The 25,157-nt window shown below is 44.0% G+C and overlaps 1 protein-coding gene across 1 annotated transcript in view; it reads right to left on the reverse strand.

Annotated features, from left to right (window-relative positions):
- The window catches only part of camkvb (CaM kinase-like vesicle-associated b), a 68,653-nt gene extending 45,673 nt beyond the window's left edge, over window positions 1–22,980 (reverse strand). The window contains exon 1 of the mRNA XM_060911038.1: window positions 22,898–22,980. The gene's annotated coding sequence lies outside the window, so the exon portion shown is untranslated. The remainder of the gene's footprint in view (window positions 1–22,897) is intronic.
- Window positions 22,981–25,157: the final 2,177 nt, after the last annotated feature.

The following is a 25,157-nucleotide window of genomic DNA, read 5'->3' on the forward strand; positions in this document are numbered from 1 at the left end:
ATTAAAGTGGACATGATCGATGAAAAAAAACACAGTGTTAATTCACTTAAAACGGTGAATACAATCATTCATTCTGTCTGTGATGTAACACCATGACATTCTCTCTTTGATGTAAGAATATGACAGAAGGTTCCATCAAATACGGAACATGTCTGTGAGGGAAGAAAATACTGTTCTGTTTGTGTCACAAAGTGACATTCTGTCTTTGATGTGACACCATGACGTTCTGTCTTTAATGTCACAGAATATTCTGTCTTTGATGTAACACCATGACGTTCTGTCTTTAATGTCACAGAATATTCTGTCTTTGATGTAACATCATATTCTGCCTTTGATGTCACAGAATATTCGGTCTCTGATGTAACGCCATGATATTCTGTCTTTGATGTAACACCATGACATTGTCTTTGATGTCACAGAATATTCTGTCTCTGATGTAACACCATGACGTTCTGTCTTTAATGTCACAGAATATTCTGTCTTTGATGTAACATCATATTCTGCCTTTGATGTCACAGAATATTCTGTCTCTGATGTAACGCCATGATATTCTGTCTTTGATGTAACACCATGACATTGTCTTTGATGTCACAGAATATTGTGTCTTTGATGTAACACCATGCCATTGTCTTTCATGTAACACCATGACATCCTGTCTTTCATGTAACACCATGATGTTCTGTCTTTGATGTCACAGAATATTCTGTCTTTGATGTAACACCATGACATTCTGTCTTTGATGTAACACCACGACATTCTGCCTTTGATGTAACTCTATGACATTCTCTCTTTCATCTAACACAGTAACGTTCCGTCTTTGATGTAACACCATGACATTCTCTTTCATGTAACACCATGACATTCTGTCTTTGATGTAACACTATGACATTCTGCCTTTGATGTCACAGAATATTCTGTCTCTGATGTAACACCATGATATTCTGTCTTTGATCTCGTCTTCTTCCGCTTATCCAGGACCGGGTCGCGGAGGCAGCAGTCTAAGCATGGAAGCCCAAACTTCCCTTTCCCCAGACACCTCGGCCAGCTCCTCGGGAAGAACACCGAGGTGTTCCCAGGCCAGCCGAGAGACATAGTCCCTCCAGCGTGTCCTGGGTCTTCCCCGGGGCCTCCTCCCGGGGGGACATGCCTGGAACACCTCCCCAGGGAGGCGTCCAGGAGGCATCCGAAAAAGATGCCCGAGCCACCTCAGCTGGTTCCTCTCGATGTGGAGGAGCAGCGGCTCTACTCCGAGCTCCTCCCGAGTGACTGTGCTTCTCACCCTATCTCTAAGGGAGCGCCCAGCCACCCTGCGAAGGAAACTCATTTCAGCCGCTTGTATCCGCGATCTTGTTCTTTCTGTCATTACCCAAAGCTCATGACCATAGGTGAGAGTCGGAACGTAGATCGACCGGTAAATTGAGAGCTTCGCCTTTTGGCTCAGCTCCTTCTTCACCACGACGGACCGGTAAAGCGACCGCATCACTGCGGAGGCTGCACCGATCCGCCTGTCGATCTCACGCTCCATCCTTCCCTCACTCGTGAACAAGATCCCGAGATACTTAAACTCCTCCACTTGAGGCAGGACTTCTCCACCAACCTGGAGAGGGCAAGCCACCCTTTTCCGGTCGAGAACCATGGCCTCGGACTTGGAGGTGCTGATTCTCATCCCAGCCGCTTCACACTCGACTGCAAACCGCCCCAGTGCATGCTGAAGGTCCTGGTTTGAAGAAGCCAACAGGACAACATCATCCGCAAAAAGCAGAGATGAAATCCTGTGGTTCCCAAACAGGATTCCTTCCGGCCCCTGGCTGCGCCTAGAAATTCTGTCCATAAAAATTATGAACAGAACCGGTGACAAAGGGCAGCCCTGACGGAGTCCAACATGCACTGGGAACAGGTCTGACTTACTGCCGGCAATGCGAACCAGACTCCTGCTCCGTTCGTACAGGGACCGGACAGCCCTTAGCAAAGACCCCCGAACCCCATACTCCCGAAGCACCCCCCACAGAATACCACAGGGGACACGGTCGAATGCCTTCTCCAGATCCACAAAGCACATGTGGACTGGTTGGGCAAACTCCCATGAACCCTCGAGCACCCTATGAAGGGTATAGAGCTGGTCCAGTGTTCCGCGACCAGGACGAAAACCGCATTGTTCCTCCTGGATCCGAGGTTCGACTATTGGTCGAATTCTCCTCTCCAGTACCCTGGAGTAAACTTTCCCTGGGAGGCTGAGAAGTGTGATTCCCCTATAATTGGAGCACACTCTCCGGTCCCCTTTCTTAAAAAGAGGGACCACCACCCCAGTCTGCCACTCCAGAGGCACTGTCCCCGACCGCCACGCGATGTTGCAGAGGCGTGTCAACCAAGACAGCCCCACAACATCCAGAGACTTGAGATACTCAGGGCGGATCTCATCCACCCCCGGTGCCTTGCCACCGAGGAGCTTGCAAACCACCTCAGTGACTTCGGCTTGGGTAATGGACGAGTCCACCTCTGAGTCATCAGCCTCAGTCTCCTCAGTGGAAGACATGACGGTGGGATTGAGGAGATCCTCAAAGTATTCCTTCCACCGCCCGACAATGTCCCCAGTCGAGGTCAACAGCTCCCCACCCGCACTGTAAACAGTGTTGGCAGAGTACTGCTTCCCCCTCCTGAGGCACCGGACAGTTTGCCAGAATTTCTTCGAGGCCGACCGATAGTCCTTCTCCATGGCCTCCCCGAACTCCTCCCAGTTCCGAGTTTTTGCCTCCGCAACTGCCCGAGCTGCAGCACGCCTGGCCTGCCGATACCCGTCGGCTGCCTCAGGAGTCCCGGAGGTCAACATGGCCCGATAGGACTCCTTCTTCAGCTTGACGGCATCCCTTACTTCCGGTGTCCACCACCGGGTTCGGGGATTGCCGCCACGACAGGCACCGGAGACCTTGCGGCCACAGCTCCGAACAGCTGCATCCACAATGGAGGTAGAGAACATGGTCCACTCAGACTCAATGTCCCCCGCCTCCCTCGGAAGCTGGGAAAAGCTCTCCCAGAGGTGGGAGTTAAAGACCTCCTCAACAGAGTGCTCGGCCAGACGTTCCCAGCAGACCCTCACCATACGTTTGGGCCTGCCAGGTCTGTCCAGCTTCCTCCTCCGCCAGCGGATCCAACTCACCACCAGGTGGTGATCAGTTGACAACTCAGCCCCTCTCTTCACCCGAGTGTCCAAGACATAGGGTCGGAGATCAGATGACACGACTACAAAGTCGATCATCGACCTCCGACCTAAGGTGTCCTGGTGCCACGTGCACTTATGGACACCCCTATGCTCGAACATGGTGTTCGTTATGGACAAACTGTGACTAGCACAGAAGTCCAATAACAAAACACCACTCGGGTTCAGATCGGGGAGGCCGTTCCTCCCAACCACGCCCCTCCAGGTGTCACTGTCGTCGCCCACGTGAGCCTTGAAGTCCCCCAGTAGCACAATGGAGTCCCCAGTCTGAGCACCCCTCAGTACCTCTCCCAGGGACTCCAAGAAGGCCGGATACTCTATACTGCTATTTGGCCCGTAGGCACAAACAACAGCAAGAGCCCTCTCCCCAATCCGAAGGCGCAGAGAGGCGACCCTCTCGTTCACTGGGGTAAACTCCAACACATGGCGGCTGAGCTGGGGAGCTATAAGGAAGCCCACACCAGCCCGCCGCCGCTCACCACGGGCGACTCCAGAGAAGTGGAAAGTCCAGCCCCTCTCGAGGAGCTGGGTTCCAGAGCCCAAGCTGTGCGTGGAGGTGAGCCCGACTATCTCTAGCCGGTACCTCTCAACCTCCCACACAAGCTCAGGCTCCTTCCCCCCCAGCGAAGTGACATTCCATGTCCCAACAGCCAGCCGCTGTGTCCGGGGATCAGGTCGCCGAGGCCCCTGCCTTCGACTGCCACCCAATCCACACTGCACCAAACCCCTACTGCTACCTCTGTGGGTGGTGAACCCACAGGAGTTCTGTCTTTGATGTCACAGAATATTCTGTCTTTGATGTAACATCATATTCTGCCTTTGATGTCACAGAATATTCTGTCTCTGATGTAACGCCATGATATTCTGTCTTTGATGTAACACCATGATGTTCCGTCTTTGATGTCACAGAATATTGTGTCTTTGATGTAACACCATGACATTGTCTTTCATGTAACACCATGATGTTCTGTCTTTGATGTCACAGAATATTCTGTCTTTGATGTAACATCATATTCTGCCTTTGATGTCACAGAATATTCTGTCTCTGATGTAACGCCATGATATTCTGTCTTTGATGTAACACCATGATGTTCCGTCTTTGATGTCACAGAATATTGTGTCTTTGATGTAACACCATGACATTGTCTTTCATGTAACACCATGACATCCTGTCTTTCATGTAACACCATGATGTTCTGTCTTTGATGTCACAGAATATTCTGTCTTTGATGTAACATCATATTCTGCCTTTGATGTCACAGAATATTCTGTCTCTGATGTAACGCCATGATATTCTGTCTTTGATGTAACACCATGATATTCCGTCTTTGATGTCACAGAATATTGTGTCTTTGATGTAACACCATGACATTGTCTTTCATGTAACACCATGACATCCTGTCTTTCATGTAACACCATGATGTTCTGTCTTTGATGTCACAGAATATTGTGGCTTTGATGTAACACCATGACATTGTATTTGATGTAACACCATGATTCAGTCTTTGATGTCACAGAATATTCTGTCTTTGATGTAACACCATGACATTCTGTCTTTGATGTAACACCATGATGTTCTGTCTTTCATGTAACACCATGACATTGTCTTTGATGTCACAGAATATTCTGTCTTTGATGTAACACCATGACATTCTGTCTTTGATGTAACACCATGATGTTCTGTCTTTCATGTAACACCATAACATTGTCTTTGATGTAACACCATGAAGTTCCGTCTTTCACGCAAGACCATGACGTTCTGTCTTTCATGTAACACCACGACATTCTGTCTGTCATGTACGGTAACACCATGGCATTCTGTCTTTCATGTATCACCATGACATCCTGCCTTAGATGTAACATCATGACATCCTGTCTTTGGTGTAACATGACATTTTGCCTGTGATGTAACACCATTCTGTCTGAGATATAACATTACATCCTTCTCTGATGTAACATTACAAACTGTGTTTGATATCACTATATGATGTTCTCTTTGTGATGTAAATGAAACAAATCTCAGAGAAAATGAGTAAAAAATCTTCGGCTGTTGATTCGTTTGCACTCATGGCTCCACGGCGCTAAACGAGATCCTTCTGCCAGACAGAATGTTATTGGTTCCACTGCAGTTGCTCACGGTGTGACATTTCAGCCCGACTGGTGGTTTCTCTTTTTTTTCCTCCATGTTCACTTTTTCTTTTTTTCTTTTTTTTTTTTTTTTGCTGTGCTGCCAAATCAGTCTGGTCCCTCTGAGAGGAGGTTAAAGAGCCAAAGAAAATGATTAACCTCCGTTCTTTCCTCTTGGGGAACATCAAAGGCCATGAACAGACAGAGCAGTTATCCAGTAACGGGTTGACTGAGACCTCTGGAAATAAATGAGCTGACAACAGAAAGGGAAAAAAATGGCATCTCATTGGGCCATTGGGATGGTGACTATTTAAAGCCAGTGGCTGAGAGATAGGACCTGTTTATTTATTTCGAAGAGAGCAAGTGCAGGAACATTCATTACATGTTCCTATTCTGAGATGCAGTCACAGTCTGTGAGCTCCGGGGATGATAATAAACCTTTATTAGTAAAAACTGGAAGGTAAAAAAAAAAAAAAAACAAGAACAGGGAGTGAAAGGAGTAATATATTTTGGCTGGAAGCAGTAAAAGGATGTGTTCCGATACTGTGTGGTGGGTTTTGTTCACCAGACGGCACTTCGTTTAGCAGCAGACAGATGAGAAATCAGCATGCAGGAGATGAAGGAACAGCAAACTGGCGGCCAGAAACTTAATGAATGAGTCAAACTCAGAGGCCAGAAACACAGGCAGCGACGGACAGGACAAAGGCACAGGAACAACAAGTAGATAATGTTCATAAACCCAAGAGCAAGAACCCTGTTTTGATCAGCAAAGCACACACACACACACACACACACACACAGGATTCCTGTGTCATAAACATCTGGTTGCTGCACTCTCTCTGGGAGCCCAGCAGTGTAATGTTGAACATTGACACACTTTGTACGAGTCTGTTCCATTCCGGTTGATTGTTTGAGAAGAACCACACGCTGTTCTGTCTGTGACATCAGTCTGGCTACATGTCACATTCTTCCATCATGTTCCATCATCCAGGGGCAATAAATTATCCAGGAATTTCCACACGAAGCCATGCACAACCTCAGAATAAATCACTAACAAGTTTAATCCTCAGTCGAGATCAGAGTTCATCCAGGATGGAGCCTGCTCCTGTTCGATCTTGTTTGGACTGTGACCGAGTAACTGTACAGTCGCGCTCCTGCATGCTGCCTTGCAGGGATTCTCACGAGTAGAAAGCCAGGAAGCGTGCTTGGACACAAACACAAGCAGAAGACAGAAAGCACATAGACAAGTATGCAAATTTAAAGGGACTAAAACATCACAATTTATCTTTTTTAACTTAAAATGAAACTGGTGTTGAAATCTCTGTGCTGGTGATTTTATCTGCTGAACCAAACTGCACTTTTTCTCGACTGGCGTTTTGTTTTACTCAGTTTCAAACCATATTGAAAATGCTTTCCTGTGTAAGTAAGTGTGTTCTCAGGAAAAACAATGACACTGAATTACTGATCATCTCATTATTCGGCTCGGGGAGACAGTTCCTGGGAAATAGGGATTTGTTTCTTTGCTTTTTCCTTCGTGATGATACTTTGGCCTGATTTGGAAATGTAATAAAGATTGATTAAAGGCATTTGGAAAAGTACTGTTTATACACGAGACACACTTGTGATATATATCAGAACAAAATCTTTGTTTGTTGCTTAATTATAGCATAGCTAATCCTAGCACTGGTGGTTGAGCAGTATAAGAAATTATATATATATATATATATATATATATATATATATATATATATATATATATACACACACACAGTGGGGCAAAAAAGTATTTAGTCAATCACCAGTTGTGCAAGTTCTCCCACTTAAAAAGATGAGAGAGACCTGTAATTTTCATCATAGGTACACTTCAACTATGAGAGACAAAATGAGAAAAAAAAATCCAGAAAATCACATTGTCTGATTTTTAAAGAATTTATTTGCAAATTATGGTGGAAAATAAGTATTTGGTCAATAACAAAAGTTCATCTCAGTACTTTGTTATATACCCTTTGTTGGCAATGACAGAGGTCAAACATTTTCTGTAAGTCTTCACAAGGTTTTCACACACTGTTGCTGGTATTTTGGCCTATTCCTCCATGCAGATCTCCTCTAGAGCAGTGATGTTTTGGGGCTGTCGCTGGGCAACATGGACTTTCAGCTCCCTCCAAAGATTTTCTATGGGGTTGAGATCTGGAGACTGGCTAGGCCACTCCAGGACCTTGAAATGCTTCTTACGAAGCCACTCCTTCGTTGCCCGGGCAGTGTGTTTGGGATCATTGTCATGCTGAAAGACCCAGACACATTTCATCTTCAATGCTCTTGCTGATGGAAGGAGGTTTTCACTCAAAATCTCACGACACATGGCCCCATTCATTCTTTCCTTTACACGGATCAGTCGTCCTGGTCCCTTTGCAGAAAAACAGCCCCAAAGCATGATGTTTCCACCCCCATGCTTCACAGTAGGTATGGTGTTCTTTGGATGCAACTCAGCATTCTTTCTCCTCCAAACACGACAAGTTGAGTTTTTACCAAAAAGTTCTATTTTGGTTTCATCTGACCATATGACATTCTCCCAATCCTCTTCTGGATCATCCAAATCCTCTCTAGCAAACTTCAGATGGGCTTGGACATGTACTGGCTTAAGCAGGGGGACACGTCTGGCACTGCAGGACTTGAGTCCCTGGCGGCGTAGTGTGTTACTGATGGTAGCCTTTGTTACTTTGGTCCCAGCTCTCTGCAGGTCATTCACTAGGTCCCCCCGTGTGGTTCTGGGATTTTTGCTCACCGTTCTTGTGATCATTTTGACCCCACGGGGTGAGATCTTGCGTGGAGCCCCAGATCGAGGGAGATTATCAGTGGTCTTGTATGTCTTCCATTTTCTAATAATTGCTCCCACAGTTGATTTCTTCACACCAAGCTGCTTACCTATTGCAGATTCAGTCTTCCCAGCCGGGTGCAGGTCTACAATTTTGTTTCTGGTGTCCTTTGACAGCTCTTTGGTCTTGGCCATAGTGGAGTTTGGAGTGTGACTGTTTGAGGTTGTGGACAGGTGTCTTTTATACTGATAACGAGTTCAAACAGGTGCCATTAACACAGGTAATGAGTGGAGGACAGAGGAGCCTCTTAAAGAAGAAGTTACAGGTCTGTGAGAGCCAGAAATCTTGCTTGTTTGTAGGTGACCAAATACTTATTTTACCGAGGAATTTACCAATCAATTAATTAAAAATCCTACAATGTGATTTCCTGGATTCTTTCCCCCCATTTTGTCTCTCATAGTTGAAGTGTACCTATGATGAAAATTACAGGCCTCTCTCATCTTTTTAAGTGGGAGAACTTGCACAATTGGTGGCTGACTAAATACTTTTTTGCCCCACTGTGTGTGTGTATATATATATATATATATATATATATATATATATATATATATATATATATATGTACAGTGCCTTGCAAAAGTATTCATTCCCCTTGAAACTACTTTTTCACATTTTTCCACCTTACAACCACAAACTTAAAAGTTTTTTAGTAGCACATAATTGTGAAGTGAAACGAAAATGATAAATGGTCTTCAAAATTTTAAACAAATAAAAATCTGAAAAATATGGTGTGCATTAGTATTCAGCCCCCTGTACTCTGATACCTCTAAATACAATCCAGTGCAACCAATTGCCTTCAGAAGTCATCTAATTAGTTAATAGAGTCCTACTGTGTGTAATTTACTCTCAGCATAAATACACTTGTTCTGTGAAGGCCTCAGTGGTTTGTTAGAGAACACTGAAGAACAAACAGCATCATGAAGACCAAAGAACTCACCAGACAGGTCAGGGATAAAGTTCTGGAGAAGTTTAAAGCAGGGTTAGGTTATTAAAAAATATCCCAAGCTCTGAACATCTCAAGAAGCACTGTTCAATCCATCATTCAAAAATTGAAAAAGTATGGCACAACTGCAAACCTACCAAGACATGGCCGTCCACCTACACTGACAGAGCGAGCAAGGAGAGCACTGGTCAGAGAAGCAGCCGAGAGGCCCATGATCACTCTGGAGGAGCTGCAGAAATCCACAGCTCAGGTGCACAGGACAACTATAAGTCGTACACTCCACAAATCTGGCCTTTTTGGAAGAGTGGCAAGAAGAAAGCCATTGTTGAAAGACAGGCATAAGAAGCCATGTAGGGGACACAGCAAACATGTGGAAGAAGGTGCTTTGGTCAGATGAGACCAAAGTTGAACTTTCTGGCCTAAATGCAAAGCGCTATGTGTGGCAGAAAACTAACACTGCTCATCACCCTGCACACACCATCCCCACTGTGAAACATGGTGGTGGCAGCATCATGCTATGGGGATGCTTTTCTTCAGCAGGGACAGGGAAGCTGGTCAGAGTTGATGGGAAGATGGATGGAGCTAAATACAGGGCAATCCTGGAAGAAAACCTGTTGGAGGCTGCAAAAGACTTGAGACTGGGAAGGAGATTCACCTTCCAGCAAGACAATGACCCTAAACATACAGCCAGAGCTACAATGGAATGGTTTAGATCAAAGAATATTCATGTGTTAGAATGGCCCAGTCAAAGTCCAGACCTAAATCCCATTGAGCATCTGTGGCAAGACTTGAAAATTGCTGTTCACAGACGCTCTCCATCCAATCTGGCTGAGCTTGAGCTATTTTGCAAAGAAGAATGGGCAAAAATTTCAGTGTCTAGATGTGCAAAGCTGGTAGAGACATACCACAAAAGACTTGCAGCTGTAATTGCAGCAAAAGGTGGCTCTACAAAGTATTGACGCAGGGGGGCTGAATACTAATGCACACATTTTTCAGATTTTTATTTGTTTAAAATTTTGAAGACCATTTATCATTTTCGTTTCACTTCACAATTATGTGCTACTCTGTGTTGGTCTATCACATAAAATCTCAATAAAAAGCTTAAGTTCGTGGTTGTAAGGTGGAAAAATGTGAAAAAGTTCAAGGGGTATGAATACTTTTGCAAGGCACTATATAGGGTTTTTTTTATTTTAGTTTCAGAATTTTTGTGAGTTCATTGAGGGGAGACTAGGGACAGTTTGTATTCTCATAAGTTAATTTCAACCAATCAGGTTTTGGATGACATCAGATATCAGATGTTAGATGTTGCTCCTTGGAGTAACCGACTTCCTTTGCTGTAAGGTTTGTACAGTTCAATATTTTATCAACCAAAACTTCTCAGTATTTTATCCTTCACCTTCACCTCCACTCCCTGGTGGAATGTACGCTGTTTGTGCCAAAACTGCAAGCAAAAAGTCAGGGAGCGCAAACGAGAAAGCTGGAATCGCAACCAAAATAAATTACGTCAAACAAAACCGAGAAAGACGCGGAACAAAAATAAAAGGTTTCTGAAGAGTAATAGACTGATATTTTGCACGATTACACAAATAATTTGTTTGCCAGTCTAAAAAATTTGACTTTTTTTTGTTTTTTTGTATTTTGATTTGTCGTTTTTGTTTGATATTTCAAAAGTATTGTATGAACATTTTGGCACAAAATTGATTCCATAGAATTCGGGATTTGTTCGGAATTAAATGATGTAGCCTCGAGTTACCAGATGTAGTATTATCTATTCAGCTTAAATTCTGAGAAAAAAACATTGAAGGGTTGTTTTTTCAAACTGTCCAGATGGGGAGAGTTGGGACAGTTCATCATGTTACAGGTTTGTTCTTGTGGTTTACAAAGATAAACGTATTTAAATATTTTTGTTAAAAATGTGGGCGTGTCCCTGCATGAGGATGAAGCTTATTTCATTCTTTCTTGAGAATGGAACTGTTTTGTCTCGTCAGATTTTGGGTAAACTGACATTTTTCCGTCACTGTCCCAGCTTCATGTGTTCATCCAGTTCTTATGGGACAAGTTTTAATAATAACTAAAAATTAAATGTGTCAGATTAAGCAAGAGATTTTATTTTATTTTATTTTTGTTCCATATCACCCCACGATATATTGTCCCATAATGTCTCCCCTCAATGTCTCACATCTCTGTGCAAAAAAAATAATGACAGAAAAAGTAAAGTCTGAGGTGGTTGACAAAATACAGATGAGTCACAGACTACAGATTACAGAAATATAATAAAAAGGATACAAAATATGTCATGGTTACAGATTTTAACACGGATGCATCACAGATGCTCATAATTTACGGATTGGTCACGAACATTTCAGTATATTACAGACTGGTTACACTGGATGATGGATTACAGATGGTTAATTTTATGAACGTTGCTTTGAGTCTACGGAACAATGACTGTTTCCATGGTGACGTTACCTGCTAACAGTAGTTACATGATGGAGGTTGAAGCGCCAGATAAAGTTGAACCGATACTCACTAATCAGCCAGAATATGGATTTATGTTTCATTGTACAAAATGCAGGAAATAGTTCCATCCGAGATGCCAGAATTGTAAACTCATTTCATCTCATCTCATTATCTCTAGCCGCTTTATCCTGTTCTACAGGGTCGCAGGCGAGCTGGAGCCTATCCCAGCTGACTACGGGCGAAAGGCGGGGTACACCCTGGACAAGTCGCCAGGTCATCACAGGGCTGACACATAGACACAGACAACCATTCACACTCACATTCACACCTACGCTCAATTTAGAGTCACCAGTTAACCTAACCTGCATGTCTTTGGACTGTGGGGGAAACCGGAGCACCCGGAGGAAACCCACGCGGACACGGGGAGAACATGCAAACTCCACACAGAAAGGCCCTCGCCGGCCACGGGGCTCGAACCCGGACCTTCTTGCTGTGAGGCGACAGCGCTAACCACTACACCATGAAACGCCGCCCGCATTTCCATGCTGACTTTATTAATTTACGATTTAATTTTAATGCTTGATATTTCACGGAAAATATCACATATCCGTGAATAAAAGATCCGTGCTTTGGACTATATTTATTTTCCGTGAATCCGTATTCCGTGACTCATCCGTATTTTGTAAACATACCCTCTGATGCAAAATAAATGTGACGCTACCTGCAAAGAATTTCACCCGATCTACAAGAGCTGAAAACTCGTCCCAAGTCTCCCTGCTCTCCCAAACTTGCAGATTTTCCAAAACAAATCTTTAAACGTCTTTTAAAACAGATGACGAGCGAGTGAAATGACAGTCACACTCATCGAGAAAACAAATAAACACACAGTTATGGAGATCTACAAAGCTGAAGAACCCTTCAGGATACGAGATTAAATCTTTTTGCTTGCTTTTGTAGTACAAGAGCCTTTAACGTAGTGATGATTGTAAATGTTACTGTAAACATAACGAATTAGTTTCATTACACAAGGAATCATTAAACGAAGATTTACAGTGTAAGTGTAATCGAGTAAATTATATTGTTATGAAGTGGTCCATCCATCTGGCAGATTTTACTCTGGCCTCTGAGTGGTTGAAGACGCCCACGTCCTCTCTCTCTCTCTCTCTCTCTCTCTCTAAGATGATGAAGTGTGTGTTTACCGGCTCGGCGTAAACACATGAAGACAAAGAGTGGCGAGCGCAGCGCTGGCACGCAGCTATTATACGAGAACCTCGTTCACAGGATTTATATCTGACTGTGAGTGTTGTTAAATATTGTCAGAGTGAAATATTTTCAAGCAGGGGACGTCGACTCGATACAGAGCTTTAAATCCACTATACAGGATGTATGTACGGTTTTTGGACTCTATTGGAATGAAAACAATCTCTTTTGCACCTGGCTGTTTTTTTTTTTTTCATTAACATCATTCGTCTCTGCTTCATGTCCTCCTGTTCCTGCTCTTCCTGTCATCTGCTTTCTCAGGAAATCACTTGAAAATGATGATATGATAAGCAAACGGATATTTAACACTTATTCCATGAAATCAAGCCATACGTGAGCTGACAGCGGCTCATGTACGACGAGATTGAGTGGAATAACTGTTTTATTCTATCCACAGTCACTGGATTTGGAGAAACTGAGCATTTTTCTCATCTCATCTCATTATCTCTAGCCGCTTTATCCTTCTACAGGGTCGCAGGCAAGCTGGAGCCTATCCCAGCTGACTACAGGCGAAAGGCGGGGTACACCCTGGACAAGTCGCCAGGTCATCACAGGGCTGACACATAGACACAGACAACCATTCACACCTACGGTCAATTTAGAGTCACCAGTTAACCTAACCTGCATGTCTTTGGACTGTGGGGGAAACCGGAGCACCCGGAGGAAACCCACGCGGACACGGGGAGAACATGCAAACTCCGCACAGAAAGGCCCTCGCCGGCCCCGGGGCTCGAACCCAGGACCTTCTTGCTGTGAGGCGACAGCGCTAACCACTACACCACCGTGCCGCCCTGAGCATTTTTATTTTTTGCAAATTCAATAAATAAAAACTTTATACAAAACGTCTGACAAAATAATTTCCACTTAGAATGTAAACAAACCAGCAAAATGACAGGAGCAATTTGTGAAAAATGTGAAAATAATAATAATAATAATTCTTGAAAAAATAAAAAAGATGTTCTTACCATCAAATACCCTGAAATTCACTGATCTGGTTAAACACAAGACTGCACAAATTATGTATAAAGCAAGACATAACCTTCTTCCGGGTGAGGTACAAAATACGTTTATGGAAAGGCAGGGTGGGTATAACCTGAGAGGGGAAATGAATTTTAAGAGAGTAAATGTTAGAACAACTATGAAAAGTATGTGCATAACAGTCTGTGGGGTGAAATTGTGGAATGGTCTGGAAAATGAACTCAAAAATAGCACCAACATAAAACTCATCTCATCTCATTATCTCTAGCCGCTTTATCCTTCTACAGGGTCGCAGGCGAGCTGGAGCCTATCCCAGCTGACTACGGGCGAAAGGCGGGGTACACCCTGGACAAGTCGCCAGGTCATCACAGGGCTGACACATAGACACAGACAACCATTCACACTCACACCTACGCTCAATTTAGAGTCACCAGTTAACCTAACCTGCATGTCTTTGGACTGTGGGGGAAACCGGAGCACCCGGAGGAAACCCACGCGGACACGGGGAGAACATGCAAACTCCACACAGAAAGGCCCTCGCCGGCCCCGGGGCTCGAACCCAGGACCTTCTTGCTGTGAGGCGACAGCGCTAACCACTACACCACCGTGCCGCCCCAACATAAAACTGTTTAAAAAATTATATAAAAACATGTTAATAAAAATATATGAGAATGAGGACAGGCAGACTATATAGGTGATGATGAAATTGAGAGTAAGTCTGTGACTGGTCTTCTTGTATTTAGTGTATAGTTATAGGTATGTGTATATGTATGTACTGTATATATGTATTGTATGTGTGTCTATATGCATAACATAAGTATCTGTATATATGATTTGATTTGGTCGATATTATACCATGTCGGTATGTTTTGGTATGTTGGTATGTTTTCTTTTTTGTTTATTGCTTTTGTTTTCTTTTGTATATATAGTTTATTATGGTGGAAAGTGACATTTGATTAGCGGTGGTATAGAGGGTTAGGATTGGATAAGTTATTACTTCTTCCTAATCCTTTCTGAACATTGTTATGTTATTGCCTCGTGGCTACGCTATCCTGTTTGTTTATGACGATGTTTTGATTATTGCATTTTTTATTTAAATTTTTATTTTTATATCTTCTTTATTGTTCAGAATAAAGTAATCAATCAATCAAAATACCTTCATTGCATAGTTTGTTGATTTTTTTTTTGTCAAGTCAAGTTTATTTGTACAGCGCTTTTAACAATAGACATTGTCTCAAAGCAGCTTTACAGAATTTGAACGACTTAAAACATGAGCTAATTTTTGTATATTTTAGGGTTTTGTTTTTGAGTAGAGTTTTTATTTCGTCCTCAGTTGGTTCAGCAACACGCTCCATCATTTTGTTTTTCTCTATTCACGGTATATGAGCTGATAGCCGAGTAGTAGAGTAGCCAATCAGAGCGCATGATTGCTCATATCCAGTGAATGTGGACGGAATATAATCATCTCTAACAGACACTTATTACACAGTCTAATGAGCTCAGGTCCGTTTTAAATTTGTGCCATTTATAATCGAGAAAGGGTGGCACGGTGGTGTAGTGGTTAGTGCTGTCGCCTCACAGCAAGAAGGTCCGGGTTCGAGCCCCGGGGCCGGCGAGGGCCTTTCTGTGTGGAGTTTGCATGTTCTCCCCGTGTCCGCGTGGGTTTCCTCCGGGTGCTCCGGTTTCCCCCACAGTCCAAAGACATGCAGGTTAGGTTAACTGGTGACTCTAAATTGAGTGTAGGTGTGAATGTGAGTGTGAATGGTTGTCTGTGTCTATGTGTCAGCCCTGTGATGACCTGGCGACTTGTCCAGGGTGTACCCCGCCTTTCACCCGTAGTCAGCTGGGATAGGCTCCAGCTCGCCTGCGACCCTGTAGAACAGGATAAAGCGGCTAGAGATAATGAGATGAGATGAGATAATCGAGAAAGTCGAGTCAAAAGGAACAACATAACTTCGTTTGTGTGACATCACAAAATTGGGTGTGGCCATCATTATAAGATGGCACATATGTTTATAAGATGAACACTATATTACACGTGAAGATGATGCATGAGGTATTACTGTACAACCGTAACAACACCACCATAAAGGAAAGTCAAATCATGGATCTACAGGATGTTTTTGATGTTTATAATTTAATAATTTTCCAAGGTGTCCCAAATGACCAAACATGGCTCCTAAAATACAGGAAGTGGAAGAGAGGAAAACAGGATATAAAGTTGAACTGTGGTTAAATGGTGCATTGTTGGATTTTATGTGCATTAAATTGTGTTTAATGAAATGTAATGATCAGGGGAATAAGGTGGAGTAAACTGGGAAAAATAGAATATCACTTCTACATCCTACAACTGAATACGCTTCGGATTTTTCATTAGTGTTCTGTGTGGAAATCATTTCAGAGACTGATGTCAATGTTATTGTTTTTTTTTTTTATAATAATAAACCCGTGTTCTGCTGCTACTGAAAGAAATACATGACACAATGTTCTGTCTGAGTGTTCGTATTTCTCATCTCATCTCATTATCTGTAGCCGCTTTATCCTGTTCTACAGGGTCGCAGGTGAGCTGGAGCCTATCCCAGCTGACTACGGGTGAAAGGCGGGGTACACCCTGGACAAGTCGCCAGGTCATCACAGGGCTGACACATAGACACAGACAACCATTCACACTCACATTCACACCTACGCTCAATTTAGAGTCACCAGTTAACCTAACCTGCATGTCTTTGGACTGTGGGGGAAACCGGAGCACCCGGAGGAAACCCACGCGGACACGGGGAGAACATGCAAACTCCGCACAGAAAGGCCCTCGCCGGCCACGGGGCTCGAACCCGGACCTTCTTGCTGTGAGGCGACAGCGCTAACCACTACACCACCGTGCCGCCTCATATTTCTCTCCTTTGATTAATACTTCATTTAGAAAAGGCTGTGTTTGGGTTGGGTTTTTTTTTTTAGAAAACTTTTTTTTTTCTTAAAAAGAAATGAATTATTGATCATTATGTTCACCCAGAGTTAGAAGTCAAATAGAACATGACAAGTTTGGAGAAGATTTTTTTTAAATTCCTGTCACTGAAATGTCACTTACTGATGCGACAAATAAACAAGGATTTAAACAGAGTAAAATCAAATTCTACACCAGTGAATCTGTGCACCAAATTACTCAACATTTTTTTTTTAATTTGCAAAAGACAAAATGCGACGTCATGCATGTGTAGAATGTGATAGAAACTTGATTCATTTATACACACACATATACTCGACGCTTTGCGGATTTCAGAAACGTTTCATGTTGCGGATTTTGTTTTATTAATCCCGTTAAAGCTTAGACAGTTCAGAAACGGTTCTGATCTCTGAATTCATCCTACTGAAAGTTTATTCCTTTAAAAATACATCCGACACACAGCCTCTCGAGGATATGATCCCAGTTACAAAGAAAGACATTCATGATACAGTCTGAATTGTATACAAATGTATAAAGTGTGTAGTGTATGTATATGTGTCTATACACTATCATTTATACTGTATATACACTCACCGGCCACTTTATTAGGAACACACATTAGGAACACCTGCTGTTCTGTTTGATGCAGTTCTTTAATCAGCCAATCACTCGACAGCAGCACAAAGCATCAAATCTCAGATAGCACACCTACATTGGTCCACTGTCAGCTGTGCTGACAGTCCATCAGAGGTATGACCAGTGGGCCTTTGTCGGGCCGACATCGGCAAGCCGATAAAAAAAGGATGCAGATATTCACTTTAACTGTTCTCATATTTTTATTCTAAAGATTCTTCAATTATAACAACAGCAGGGTAGTATTGTAACTTTTTATTTTCAGAATCTGCAGAATATTTTCAGAATCCGGTGGCCGGCTAGCGACAGTGAGTGGCAAACACATCCGGTGGTCTGTTATTGGACCACCAGCAGCTTGCAGGTGGCAGGACACGCGAGAGTAACGAGATCTCATTATTTTTCCCCCTTTATCAGCTTGCCGACATCAGCCCGACGAAGGCCCGCTGGTCATGCCTCTGGTGGACCGTCAGCACAGCCGACGGTGGGCCAACGTAAGTGTGCTATCTGGGATCATGCAGATACAAATCAAGAGCTTCAGTTAATGTTCACAATGCTCAAACATCAGAATGGGAAAAATTGTGATCTCAAAGTATGACTTCCTTTCTTTCACTGTGGCATGGGTGTTGGTTTGATCCAGATGGAGTGTGAAGGTTTGAGTATTTCAGAAACTGCTGATCTCCTGAGGTTTTCACACACAACAGTCTCTAGAGTTTACACAGACAGAATGGTGCGAAAAACAAAAAACACTGAGTGAGTGAGTGAGTGAGTGAGTGACAGTTCTGTGGGTGGAAACAAACGCCTTGTTGATAAGAGAGTTCAGAGGAAAATGGTCAGATTTGAGGTGATCTGAGCTGCTTTTTTGCCAGGAAGGATATAGTAACTCATATAATCACTCTTTACAACCGTGATGAGCAGAAAAGCATCTCAGCATGCAACAGCAGAAGAACACATTGGGTTCCAGGAATCTTAGAATCAACAACAGGTTCCTATTAAAGTGGCCGGCGAATATATAAGTGCATGGACGTGCTCCGTTTCCTGCTGAAGTACACTTTCCGATAAAACACACTAATGAGTCAAACATTAATACCGAACTCATGTTTTCCTAATGATGAGTAATGATGCACTGATCATCCTGAGCACATCAGGAAACGCTGAAGCGTATAGATTATATACACCAACAGCCTGTGAGTCACACATGAATCAACATTAATCACAGAAACAATTAAATTTTAATGTCTTCATCAGTGACGGCTGCTGATATCACTGGACTCATTTTGGTTTCAGTGGAAATGTCGAGCGCTTGCTGAAGAGAAGGATAAACCTGTACTTCATATCGAATAAGTGATGTGTGTGATGATGTTGCATGGGAAGTCCAGCAGCTCGGGGGGGGGGGGGGGGTATTTCATTGCAGTACTCAACATAATGGTTTTCAATCGACCTTTCACACTGTATGGCGTCTACTGACCTGAAAAAAGTAGAGAAAAATTGGCTGTTTAACTCTGAGCACAAAATCTTCTCCGAGGAAAGAAAAGTCAGTAACGGAATCACGTCAGAAAAAAACTGAACTTTCATTTCTTGAAATTGAAAACAAGATTTCTCTGAAGTGACGTTGCTGTAATCGAAGTGATGATTTTTAAACCTGGTTTTCAGTCCATTTCGCCTCGGATACCAGACTTTAGTGACATCACTGCTCTGACAAGTTAAAGCGATCTTAATCATTTCATAATTGAATGCCCTTGAAGATACAGACACTGTGGATGATGACATGAATGATGACTGGACATAAAGTCTGTTTCCTCGAATGTAGAGTTCATTTATATGTTTGTTCGATGAAACTGAGCTCATATACAAAACAAGGAACGTCTCAGAGATGGTTTAATCGAGCATGAGGTCACTAACACACCTCCATACTGATCGAGTTATTAACTGTCACTTCGTTCCATGTCTGCGCTGCTGAGGATCAGATCCCGCCTTTACCTGCTACCCGGCTCACACTGCACCCAACCCCGGGACCTGTCCTTGTGGATGGTGAGCCCACATGGCAACGGCAGCTCCATGTAATTTCTTCAGGCCGTGCCCAGCTGGGGCCCATGGGCCAAGGCCCGGCCACCAAACGCTCACCGATGAGCTCCCCCCCCCAGGTCTGGCTCCAGGACGAGGCCCTGGTTTCCTGCTCCCAGGTGAGGTGCTGCAGCTCCTTCTTTGCTGTCAGAACTGGAGGAGGAACTGGAAAGCGTTGCTGGGGAGAGGGACGTCTGGAATACCTTGCTTCAGATAAGTGCAATGGATGGATGGATTCATTCCACATGACACTCCATCCATCCATTATCTGTAGTCACTTATCCTGTTCTCCAGGGTTGCAGGCAAGCTGAAGCCTATCCCAGCTGACTATGGGTGAAAGGCGGGGTACACCCTGGACAAGTCGCCAGGTTATCGCAGGGCTCACTCGATCTATCTATTTATCTCTCTATCCATCTGATAAACAGATGATGGAGTGACGGTAAAAATTTCTACTCGAACGCAAGTCACGTCAAAGTCCCTCTCACACCAGAATCTGGTCTTCCCAGGCCCCATACTAACCAGCTCTTTAAGGCGTATGGGTGCGGTGCCGATCTTTGTTTCGATATCCCTCGGCCTCTCGCCTATACAGCTAGGGTTACAGTGAGGGGCGGGTCCTCTGGTAACCGTGAGAGTTTGACTCCCCCACTCACATCTGTATTGCAGTGTGCCTTGTCGTAGGAATCATTTTCATGATGGTCTTCGGTATGACCCGACTGTGAGTAGAACTAGCGACCTCCAGGTCCAGAAGTGGACATGCTAACCACAAGGCCAGCTCATGGTGATGTATGAAGTCACTTCACTGAAAATGACGCAAGTCTTCAATCCTGAGGCCGATCAGATTTGAGTCTGACGCTACGTTCACACTGCAAGGCTTAATGCTCAATTCCGATTTTTTTGTGAAATCCGATTTTTTTGTGAGGTCGTTCACATTAACAAATATATGCGACTTGTATGTGATCCTCAGTATGAACGAAAAGCGACCTAAAAGTGTTCCGCATGCGCATTGCAGGATACGACGACGTCACACGCAGTGAGCATGGCCAGTGTTTACGGAAGTAAAACCGCCCGGTTGCGGTATGACCCATCCAATCTAGCTTGAATAGCTGCATCCCCCCAAATGGAAATCAGCTCCCTAACCTCTGCGTCCTTCCATTGAGAAGATTCAGAACCTTCACAGCCCGAAGCGTCCCTCGCATTGATGTCATGCGCAGGGGTGCACACTGTAAAAAATGATTTGTTGTTTTAACTTAAAAAAGTTAGTGCAAGGGTTGCCTTAAGGGCTGCCTTAAAATTTTGAGTTCACTGAAATTAATATAGTAAGTTCACAACAATTTAACTTACTATGTGAATTCCAGTGAACTCAAAATTTTAAGGCAGCCCTTGCACTAACTTTTTTAAGTTAAAACAACAAATATTTTTTTTACAGTGCAGATACGTTTTTTGAACTGGGGGGGGACAAAAAACTGGGGGGGGGGGGACAAAGCTGCCAGCAAACCAACCCCAACCCCGATATGCCTGTCAAACTTGTTGTGGGTTACTATAGCAACCAAGCTCGAGCTTGCAACCTGTGCAGTCTGCGCAGCTCAACCAACCGAATATCAGTCTTTGTTTTGTTTTATGTGAGTTGTTGCAACTATGTATACACTGCCGTGCACCTCAATAAACCGAATGGTAATTAGTCTTTTGATTTTTCCGTGAGGTTTGCCTTATGCAAAGTGGGGGGGACCGAACGAAGTGAATTTAAATCTGGGTGGGACGAATCCCACCTGTCCCACCCTCTATCTGCGCCCGTGATTATGCGCCATGTTGTTGTAACTTTTTTTGAGAGACCGGCCGCCTACTTCAGCGCAGAATAGTGACGTTTGTGGCTTGTTGATGACGTGTAAGTCGGATGAATGCGACCTGGCGGTTCAGACTGAAGTCGCATATGAAAAGAGCGGATAGGAATCGGAATTAGGACCACACATCCAAACGGCCTGGGTCGGATTTGAAAAAATCGGATCTGTGTCGTTCATATTGTCAATAAAAGATCGGATACAGGTCACATATGGGCGAAAAGATCGGATTTGAGTCACTTCAGCCTGCAGTGTGAACGTAGCCTGAATTCATATTTAAGAGCAAATGAGTTGAGGGTTGTTGGGTTTTTTTTTTCCTCCACATGAGCCCATGATGGTTTTTGTCAAACCCAGTATTTACACTCACAACACACAGATCACACCTTATTAATATGCAGCTGCGCTTCATTATCTCGTGCCTTTGGGTTCCTCAGTTGTGGCCACGACTTCATTATTTCAATCAGTCAAGACTTAATGGTCTTGTTAACATTTTTATTTTTATGACTCGGTCGTGGCCAGGCATTCAGTTCACACACACACACACACACACACACACACACACACACACAGGTTATAACTCTGTGTGTGTGTGTGTGTGTGTGTGTGTGTGTGTGAGTGAATCACTTTCAGACTCGGTTCAGTTCCGTTTCAGTGACACTGACTCACAGCGCAGATGTTTTGTTCCCCCCCTCAGCTCTTTGAGCCCCTGTGCGCATGCTAAGAGGAGAAACAGAGCGCTTTAGAACGCTTTAGATTTCCAGGCTGCATCTCCGCTTGAAAAGAAAAGACAAACTCCTGCTGATGAAATGATTCGCTCGGGTGCGAATGGGATGATGAGCGCGCGCTGAAGGTCTCTTCAGGATGATGATGATGATGATGATGAGCGCGCGCGCGCGCGCATCAAGGTTTGCTTCCGACAGGTTCATCGATCAATGGATCAATCCGATCAATCAATCCGATCAATCAATCCGATCAATCACCGCACGCGCGTCGTGAAACCGATCACACCGAGCGCGCGCGCGCGTCGAGCTCATTCAGTCCAGACCGCAGAAGTTGGGCACCGCGCGGTGATGCCGGTGATGATTGCGCTCGAGTCCCGAGACGCAAACGCAGCTGCTGCATCATCACCTGACACCGAGGAGTCCGACCCGTCCACGCGCCTCATCTCCACCTCAGCCCTCTCACTTTCAATCCATCCACTCCAATTATCTGATTATGTTTATGACGTCATAGTTAAATGAGTTGAACTGCGCGTGAAAAGGCGACTTTAAGCCGCATTTTCAGTTTTTTCCCCCCCAGACATGTGATTTCAATTAACTTATTAATTTATTTGTTTTTTTTTTAATGTCTTTTCAAGAGAAAGTCCACTAAAATGCCACGTCCCTGAACGCGTGAAAGTGCTCCAAAGACCGCAGCCGCAAACCCGGTCCTCCAAAATCACGCGCTGCTGACAAGAAGATCTCTGGTAACTATGGCAACGATAATGCGACAGTGCACTGTTTGATCTTCCTTAATATCCTGAACAATGCGCATCTTTTAAATAACTCAAATTTTCCGCAATTAAAAACTTACTTTTTTTCCTGCGGTGGCGCGCGCTTTGAAAGCTTTCCGGTGACCCCCGCTGAGTTCTCGGTCCGACAGGCCGAGACGGTCCGGTGATGGGTTCGGATGGTTCTGATGGTTAAATCTCGGTACAGATGCGCGCACGAGTTGCGCTCTCGGTCGCTCTTCACCCATCCGCTGTGCGCGCGCGGTGCAGGGGGAAAAAGAGAGAGAGGAGGGAACTCAGAGAGAGAGAGAGAGAGAGAGAAACGCCTCACTCGGTTAATTTCATCAAATTCAGAAATCAGCCGCTGACATTTTTGCGCATCAAAGATCAGGAACCCTGGAATCCTGCATGACCCAACCAAAAAAGTTGCAGGAGGTCAGAAAAAAAAAAATAAAAAGGTACACGACAGATCCACAGTTCCAGGTGACCAAAGGTGCAGTAGATTCCTGCACCACTCTGAGAGTGTCGAAGAAGACACTGCTGGTGGAACCACACCAGAAAACCTGAAGGAGTGTGAGCATGGAGAAGTTCCAGAACCAAAGAAACAGGACTTTGTAATGACTTCTTGCATCGTAATAAAAATAAAACTCCTTTCGCTGCCTTACAAGTAGACAAACAGCTGTTGTGAGCACTGTGTTGGCATGTGGTGGTGGTGTACTTTGCTCCTCCGAACACCTCGTGATGGCGACCAGTCATGGTGAGGACACTGGAGATGGAAAAAACTGAACAATTTCACAAGGAAGTTTCATCTCAAAACCTCTGGCGCAAAACAAGAGCCGTCTTTCTGGCCAGATGTCATGGCGTTTGTTCATTTGGTCAGGGCCGTGGTGACTGGAGAACACTGAACACTGGGTGGGTCATCGGCCCTGGATGGGATACCAATACATCATACATTCTCATTCACAGCAACAGGCCAAGACAACTACAGGTGGGTTTTCGTGAGGTGGAAAATATCAGAGTAGTTTGAGGAACTCATTGTAGATACGTTGAGAGTGTGAAAACTCCACACAGACAGAAACCCAAGATCAAGCTTGAATCCTGGAGCATCGAATTGCATTCCCCGAATAGTTTTATTCTCTTCTCAGATTCTCCTTTGCTCTTCCTGGACCTGGAAGCTGGTTCAGCAGATAATATTTGACTCATCAATCCAGACAAAGAGCTGGTGATGATCCAATGTGCTCACCATGATGACCATCAGGAGGCCAGCGGCTCTTGGAGAAACACAAAGGAGCACCACTTCCACCATTTTGACCCAAACATCTGCTTCTCAGAGAGCATGTATTAATCTGTATGAATTAAAATGTAAGAATACATTCAAGAGATTCATCTGCTTTGGACTCTGACCTCTGTACTTTTTCTTTAGTATCTTCTACATGTTCTCGAGGTTCTCAGCTCCTCAAATTCCTGTCTGTGTACTTCTTCATCCACAGCAGATGATTAGAAATCCTGCAATCCAGAGGAAGAAAGTATGATAAGCCACCTGGAGCATTAGGATATGACCTGTGCCACTTTGGAGTCGATCTAGGGGTGCTTGAAAAAACCTGGAGGAGCTTCCACACTCCATGATGTTGGCCACAAATGGTTCCCTGTCATTTTATATATATATATATATATATATATATATATATATATATATATATATATATATATATATATATATATATATATATATTTGCTCTAAAGCATCTCCTATACTTATGAAGGCTCCAAGCTCTTTCTATCACTCTTTTTTTTTTAGCCAAATAGATACTTATGCAAGTGATAATGACTCCGCTAATCTACGAGAATAACCAATAATGACTCAATGTTCTTTTCATAAACCCATCCCTCTCTGGGTACCAGCTGTTCTGCCTCGAGGTGCTTGGAGAAACTCATTTCCTCGATACCACCACAGCCCTCTGCTGATCAAGGCCTTGATAGGAACATTGACTGTGGCCTTCCTGCAGATACATCCAGTTCTTAAATTGACCCTGGAACCATGTGGAAGATGATCGATGGTTTGTCATGGTGCTTTTGGTGACATCTGTTTTGACTATGTGGTGCAGCCATCACCAGTGTCCATCCCCAGACCCATCACAAGGCTGCTGGCTGATCCATATTGCTTGAGTGCCAAGAAGAACCTCAGAGAGATCCATGAAAAGGATGATGTGACTGTTAGGAGAGCTCTGGAGCTTCAGGACCTGTATTAAATCTCAACTGCCTCTTTTCCACCAAAGCAGTTCCAGGGCTGGTTCGGGGCCAGTGCTTAGTTTGGAACCGGGTTTTCTGTTTCCACTGACAAAG

This window comes from Neoarius graeffei, chromosome 26 (assembly GCF_027579695.1).
Source record: "Neoarius graeffei isolate fNeoGra1 chromosome 26, fNeoGra1.pri, whole genome shotgun sequence".
Taxonomy (NCBI): Eukaryota; Metazoa; Chordata; class Actinopteri; order Siluriformes; family Ariidae; genus Neoarius; species Neoarius graeffei.